This window comes from Thalia democratica, chromosome 5 (genome assembly GCF_965202585.1).
Source record: "Thalia democratica chromosome 5, ktThaDemo2.hap1.1, whole genome shotgun sequence".
Classification (NCBI taxonomy): Eukaryota; Metazoa; Chordata; class Thaliacea; order Salpida; family Salpidae; genus Thalia; species Thalia democratica.
Window position 1 is genome coordinate 64,483,258 of NC_139169.1, and position 8,805 is coordinate 64,492,062.

Below are 8,805 nucleotides of genomic sequence, written 5' to 3' on the forward strand. Positions count from 1 at the left end.
AAAGTTTAACAAACAGCAAGTTTGTACTATTTTAACTTTAATAAGTTTTAACCTCATTTATTTGTGGGTCTACACAAAGTAGTTTTAAATTAAACTTATATCCGATTTAAATTTAGTTTTTAGCGATTATCAGTTAGGGTTAACCATTTAAATAAAACCAGAAACATTACATCTTAAAAAAATTTATTTTATATGAGAATTTTGTTTATCCACAGTAATAGAATAAAAAATATATTTCTCGTTCCAAATGAATCTTTAATCGCCAAATTTATTCTTATGAACTTAAAATGATCGCTTTAGGCACTTAACCTAGAAAAAGGTTGTAACAATTATTAAAAAATTTTACTTCATCATATACCAGTAAAAACAATAAGAAAAATATTGATTGTGAGAATTAAAACTTCCAGATTTTTTTCTGTAATTTTGTTTTTTTTTGTTGCGTTCACTTTGAAAAAACGTTTTTGATTATTGATAATTTATGGTTACAACTAAACAAACAAGCATACAATTTTTTTTTTTGGGCAAGTTAATAAAAAAAAACACATATGTTAGCCTATACAAATATTAATCATAATGATTGAAATTACTTTTTTATTTTGTATTTATAGTTTCATTTTTTATAAACCAAACATTATACTTATTTCATATAACATAGCTGTTTACTTTTTTTTTTTTGTTTTTGCATAACTGACGTTTCATAAATTTAGCTTAAGAAAACATATAAAGCATTTTACTGAAATAAGCAAAAATTTAAACATAAACATTAAAAAGCAGTAAGGTTAGCGAAAATAAAAGCTGAGTAATTTTTATTCAACTAAGTTAAATTTCAGCATGTGAATTAGTTTGAAAATGTGTTTTACTTTTGTTTTAAGAAAACAAGTGAATATAGTTAGAAACATCTACTATTAAAAACTAAAGTTAACACTATTTTTATAGATTGTTACCATTCACAACAATTTATGGTAAATTTATATCAACTTTTGTGATTCTTTGAAAGTCTTTTTGCTGCAAAGTCTTCGAAATCCTGTAGATATTTATTCTTAATGAAATTTATGCAAAACATCAAACAAAAACCAAATCGGTTAACTGCTGTTGTGATTAAATTTTAGATCTTGCATTCACTAATTAAAAAATAAAGTATTACACGATGTCTAAATTTTTCTTACGTTTACTTTAAAACAAAAAAAAAACTTTCTGAGCTATGTAGATTAAGCCACAAAACTATTAGTATATTTTAAAATGTTTTTGTTTGAATTAGTCGCTGTCAGTAAAGCAAGTTAATAAACTGAAACTAATAATGATAATTAGTACAAAAGGTTGAAGTTATTTGTTCCACATAATCAAACTACCTGAATGATACCTAATGTTACAGGGTCAACACTTTTGAGCCATTTCATTTTTAAATTGCTGTCTTCATCATAGTTCAAATTATTTTTTTGAAATTTGCTCAGTATTTCTTCTGTGCTGTAAAATATATCTTTCTCGGAACTACTTATCTTTTCAGCTTTATCCTTAAATGAAAAGTCTTGTGAGTCAGATATGCTGTGAGATGGTGAATTTTTAAAGCTCAGTTGCCTGAGCTCTTCTAAGTGCTGAATCCCGCTGTCTGTATCTGAACTGATGTTAGTATTAATCGAGATCTGACTATGATATTCATCAGATAAACTCTCAGGTTGCCTATAGAAGCACTCGGGCATAGAATTTACTTTGATGACATCATTTGTGTCATCTTTATCGAAGTGACGGTTCCAAAACTCTGGTGTTTTCAGTTCTGATAAATCCTAAAAAAATTGAAAGACATAGATATAATTTTATACAACAATTGTAGATTATTATGAAAATACGTATGCTTGTAATGTAATTAAAGTTTTACCACAAGAGTCATAGTTTTAAACTATCGATGATATTTAAAAAGTGTTCCTAATAGCCTTACATAGTAACTTATATTTACTCACATAAGTTGAGGAAAATTTGTATAATTCTTCATTAGTTTCTTTACTCGTTTTCCTTAGCTCTTCAGTTTCATAAGAAATTTTTTTGAAATTGTGCACGGATCTGAAAATTTCTTAATGTTAAGTTTCTGTTGTTTGGCGTTGGATCACTAAAAATAATAAGCAATAATGCTTCTAACTAAAATTTTTAAACTAATCAGAAGTAACATACAACATTATTCTAAATTCAATATTAATATAAACTTTTTAAAAGACAATTTTACATAGTTTTTAAGTGATATAGCTGAAAAACAATTATGTTATGACATATATAACTTAGTTACCGTTTGAAGCTACAATTTTGTTTAAGTTTTAAAAAAAATAACTTATCGTAATGTTTTAAAATTTTAAATAGGGGTGTCATTTTTCTTCTAAGGTCATTTGACTTTTTCATTACGTAATTTTCTTTATGTTTAGGAATTTCCTCTGAATTGAAGAAATTGTGTTTGATGATGTCACAAGTTTCTTGATGATCTAAAACCATCAACTCGATGTCTCTTCGTTGCTGAAGTTTTACCAAGTCACACTGTTTTATATTAACATGACTTTTTGTTCTCTAAAGATTTTATTAATCATTTACGATAGGCTTTAAACTTAACCAGTATTTTGTACAGTTTTATAAGGTAAACTGTTACAAACAGAGGTTTTATCAAAACATAAATGTGTTTAGTCATTCAAATATAGCCAAAGTTATAAAAAGTTTATAATTAAAATAAAGTTTTATCTCAGTATTGATACATTATTTTAATTCGTTAGCGTAGGCTGCGAAATATATCGCAAAATTTTTTTTCAAGTAGTCATTTGCCCAATGTACTTAACTTTGTTTCTTGTCAAAAAAAATCAAATGCTAAATCAAAAAATACTTAAATGATATGCAACTAAACTTTACAACTTAAACTTTTCAATAATTTTTAAGCTATAATAAAACTCTTATATTTGCGTCTGTTGTAAAGTAAACATTCTTTTGAAAAAGTAATAAAAATTTAAATACATTTACTAGTAACTTTTTGTGATTAAACCTTTTTTGGACATAAACGTCGAGGTTTAGATCATAGACTTGTATATAAGTGTGTATTAGTGTTTTAAAAAAATCTCAATTTTCGATAATTTTTTTGATTTCTTCTAGTACTTAAAAAAAATAGTTTAAAAAGCATAAGTACAACTAACCGTATTCTTTACTCAATGACTTTTTCTAGGTCAAGTCTATTAAACTAAATACTTAGTATAAAACTTCACAAAAAGATTGGAAAATATAATATATTTAAAAGTCTCCATGTAGTAACTGTAAACATGTGTAGAGATATATTCAATTAGGTATTAAAGTTGATACTATAATTTGTTTTAATAAAAAACATGAACTTATAATTGTTTAAAAGCGTTAAGTAACAAAGCGTTCCGTAAAAGATAAGTGCTAATGTAATCAAATTAAGTTATTAAATTACATTACAGTTATGTAAACAGAAAAATTTTGTCAGGAAATTTCTCAGATAAGAGAATGGAATGGAGCCAACTTAAAAACTTTAATTGTCTTAAATTAATAAAAAATGCACCATAATATAAAATATTTTTTCTGTATGTAAATTAAGTTTTATTGGTAGTTATCAATTTGTTATTACTAAATTACCAATAGACTACTTTCAGACAGTTATGTTCTTTTTAAATTTCAAAAATATTTATGATATTTAAACTATGTTTTATTATTAGTAATTAGTTTATTATTTCTAAAATACGAAAAGACTACTTTCAGACTGTTATGTATTTTTTAATTTTCAAGAATATTTTTGATATGTAGTATTTGAGTTAAAATAAAATTTAAATTTAAGGATTATTCGCAAATTTTTTATAAACTTTTTAGTTTGCTTCATAAGACGTTTAAAAAGTATCTATCTTATTTAACTTTAAAAAAGTAATAAACAAACTAATGCTGAAAAATGAGTAGGTTAATAGTTGTTAACGTTAATATAAATCTGCAACTTGTTAAAATAACATTAATATCGTATATTTCGTTGTACTCAAGTTTGTTAGGTTTAGGCTTAGAATAACTTATTATTATAACTTAATAAGAATTACGAACATTAAACTATCACTAGAAGTATTTTTTTATACTTTTTTATAAAAACTTAAGTAATGTTTTTGCCACATATTAATCACATAAAAATGAATAAAACTATTTAAAAAATGTTTTTAATTTAAGCAATACTTTTAAACTTATAGCTGTTTTAATAATACTAAGCTTCGAAAAGTTTAGTCTGCGAAACTTAATATCTGTTTTATTTGAATGTATAAACTTTAAACAATATTTTTCTTTTGCTTAAACTAAACAAAAAATTTTAACCAATCGATAAATTCAAAAAAAAAATTCTATTAGATTTTTGTGAAAATGCTTTTCAGGATAGTTTCATGACAACAATATTTTGGTTTTTTTTAAAATTGATATTTGCTAAAAACTAACAGTTGTACAACAGTTATTTCTTAATTTTTCCATTAAGTTTTAAGAAACGTTTTATCAACATTATCAAGCAAACCTTCATATTAGCTTCATCATTATCAAGTTCAACATCTAATTGTTTTAAAACTGATCTCAAATATTCCAAATGACTCTCAAAAGCTCTAAAATGCTGTGGAGCATCGCTTCTTTTTCTATCTCTTCTCGGAGCTAGTTCTTTGATGCAGTGATCTAGTTTCTGTTGAGTTGAATTCCTTCGTCTGTTATTGAATTAAAAAACGTAAGTTAAAATGAACGTGTTAAGTACGGTTAATTAATGCAACTATTGCATTCATAAACTGAACTTATTTTAGGAATGTTGTTTGTAATAAAAAAAACTATACTACCAACAAATTACTGACTTGTTTAAGAAAGTAATCTTCTGCATCATTTCTGCGTCTCTTCTCGTCTTTTCACTTTCGAAATGATCCATTATAAAGTTCCTACTTGCTCTTCTTTCATTTTTCATCAGAGGGGAATTACCTTTTTCAAGTTGCAGCTGATCTTTCACAATGAGCTTCTTTTGATCAAACAATTCTTTCAACAGCTGAAGTTTGTGATCCCAAACAGAATCTTGAGGGAAAGAAGATCTTTGCTGAGCAGATTTAAAAGTCTGCAAATAAATATTTTTTGTATTTATTTTGAACAATGTTAAGTTATCTTTATAAAAAGGCTACTGAGTCATTTAATACATTTAATAAAAACGATCTTATATAGCTTTAACTATTAAAGTGTCTTCAAGTTCATAAAAAAAAAAGCTTTATATGTCTATTTATTACAAACATTTGTGAATTACATCAAATTTTATAAAGTAAGCTTAAACTTTAAAGCAATATAAATTAGCTTTATTATAAATTATATCATATTATAATTGTAACTTAATCAAGCACTTTTTTCAAATATATTTTTACACTCACATCTCTACCACACGGAACAGATAAGTGTCTTGAAAGAAGAGGTGAACTTTTCTGGTGTTTCAGTTTTGGTGATTTTTTTACGGAGCTCTGATAAGAATTACTTGTGCCGCTAAAATAAAGTTAAAGTCTTATACGATTGAATATATAAACTAAAAGGTTAAAAAATGTCTTCTATGATTTTTTACTTTCAATATTTTAGAATTATAATTATTCTAATTATGAGTGCAATGATCTTTAGTTGATCTAGAAAAATTAAACATTTGTTTAGTTTTAAAATGCAATAGCTTATAACAAAATTATTTTACTACTTTTTTGTACTATATATCAATCTTCTTATTTATGTAGCTAAAAGGTATTATAATTTATACAAACTCTAAGAGTTTATAATTTTATCTCGATTTTTGAGTACAACTTTAAAACAACCGTAAATTATTTAATATGTTTTTAATTGGTAAATAATATTCTAAAGACGTTATTTTCAACAAATTAATGATCTGCATCTCTTAATATTTTTTGTGGTATGATGTCATGCTAATTGTTGCAAATTTTTTCTTCACTTTTTGGCAACATTTCTGGATATATATATTTTAGCATAATTTAGTACTTTCAATTTTTTTGAACAACGTTTTGTCATAGTTAAAGTATTAAAAAAAAGTTTTAATCAAAATTTTACAGACTTTTTTTACCAACAAAGTTTGGCTTTAAAAATGAGAACAAACTTTACAAATATGTATTTAACATTGTTTTATACGACCTTTGGTTATAAAATTTTTCATATACACTAACTAAAAAGTTAAAAGTTTATTAATCGAAGAAATACTAAATTTTAACTTATGATATACAATAAATGTCATTTTATTTAAACAAGTTTAAAATATTTTCGAAATTAAATTAACCTTCCATCTTCGTAGTTCGTCGTAAAAGGAAATGCACTTTCCATCCTAAAATAATTTTTTTTCTTAATCAAAAACAAAATAATACGAATAAAACAAAATTACCTTTTTAGGGCAGGTTTTGAGACGGTTTTTATTTCTTTTTCCAAGATACCAACCCATAATAAGTAGTCCTGATAATTTTCACTGCTAAAATGCAGTGTTGGAAAGTCCTATTCAAATATTTTTCTATAATACACTTTAAATTACCTTAATTAAATTATATACAACTTGTAAACGTGAATTATTTTTAAAAAACTGACTAAAAAAAAAACGAAAAATATCATCTAATCTCTTTTATAACAAATATTCTACACTTTTGTCATAGTTTTATAAAATTTAAAAACTATAGTTTTATCATTTGATTGAATTTGTAAAATTTTAAAAACTTCTCTTTAGACTTTAAAGAAAGTAATTACAAATGTGAAATTGTAACACTTTAAACGTAAAACAGAGACCAATAAAAAAAATATTAGAGTTTTGCAATATGAATTTGTTTATTTTTATAAACAATTCTAACATCCTGTTACTTAAACGAGCGAGTTTTTGCTTATAAAATAAACAATACCGTTTAAATATTAAACCACTGCATTATATTTAGTTTTATTTTACTCAAACTTTTGTTATATTTTAATGCTTTTACAAGGTAACTGTCTATACTTTTTTTTTATATACAATATATACCTCTTAAGCTAAAAAAATATATATTACTGATTTCAAAGTATAGTTATTTTCTTTAGGATTAAAGTAACCTATAAGTTCTTATTAGTAAACTTTAATTTTATCTAAACTTAAAATCTTAAATTAGTATATAGATTACTATAAACAAAGGTTTTTAATAAATTATTAGAGTTGTAACCAAAACTGTTTAAACATATGTATTTTAATAAGAGTATAAATCTATAAAATAAAATCAATATCATTTTATAGTTGGGTCCAAATAATAGAATTTAAACAAGTTTTAGTTCAAAAGTGTATTTATTTTCGTAGAATTAAATTATGTACCTTCATTTCCAGTCGAAATGCAAATCTAGTTTTGTGAAGGTTTATGACGTCAGAAATGACGTTGTAACCACGCAACATCATTTTGTGTCTTGTGACGTCACTATGAGGTTTGTGAAAACAATGAAGACACGAATCACTCAACACACACCAAAATCTGTTAGAAAATATATTTAATTTGTAAGTTTGTCAACATTGTATATATTTTAAACTTTTAGTCCATAAAACCTACTCAAAACTAAGTCTTACGTGTTTGAAAATATATTTCAAACTTTTTTTTGATTTTCTAAACATTAAAGTATAAATAAGCTTATAAAATGTCCAAAATTTAATAACTTTAAACACTTAATATTAATGTCCTAAACATTTACATATTTTTATACTTATTTGTAAAATTTTAGTTTTATAAATTAGTTGTTTAAGTATTCTTAATTTCAGAAATATTTTCATAATAAAATTATTAAATATAGTTTCATTAACAGTAATGAAAAAATATTTACTAAAGATGACCAAACATAAAAAAAGCTTTTCTTTATACATGGTATATAAAAAGATAAACATATAAATAGTTACCTTGTAAAAGCATTAAAGTATAACATAAGTTAATAAAACTAATAGCACTGTCCAAAAGTATTAAGTTGTATATTAACACAGGTAAAAATATTCATTTATTTAATAAACATTAAGTAAAATAAAGGTTTTTCAAATAGTTTTATACCTCTTTTGTTGTTATTTTTTTGTTTTGGGCTTCAGTATTTTCATAACGACAAGTAGACAAATACGTAGCTACCAATGTAAATACTTAGTGAAAACCAAAAACATTTTACAAAAATCAAAATACTTCATACAACGATCAGATGTTTTAACAATAATAAAATTTATTTTCAATTATCATTAGAGTAATCCTACAAAAATGATGCAAGTTGGAAATAAACGTGTTTTAAAATTAGTCATGATTTTACACTAGCATTTTTAAGTGAAACTAGTTAACTTTAAATATTTGTATTAAATGTTTTTCCAATTAAAAATACCAATAAAATAGGTACATGGTCACTTTTTGTTATTTTAGATATTTTTACAAAGTAAGCAGTGTCGTATTTAAAACTAGTTTCTAATTTTAAAGTATGACTTATTTTATGCTTTCAAATTTTATAAAAAAACAACTTTTTGTCGTAATTATATTTCTAACAACTTAAACTGTCAAATTAATTATTGTTTATGTCAGAATTTATACTTTTGCCATCAGGGGAAAGAGAAGCAAATGTTTAATTAATTACTTAAATGCGATATCAAAGAAATAATGACGGCTTTTTTATCTGGTTAGTGGGCGATCATATATTAAGTTTAGGAAATTTTGACTTGTATTTTTTCTCGAACTTTTAATAACTTAAATGACATTTAAACGTAGATTAAAGCAATTAAAAAAATGTATATTTGTAACAAGTAAGCATTCTTAATTCGTTTTCACTTTCTTAACT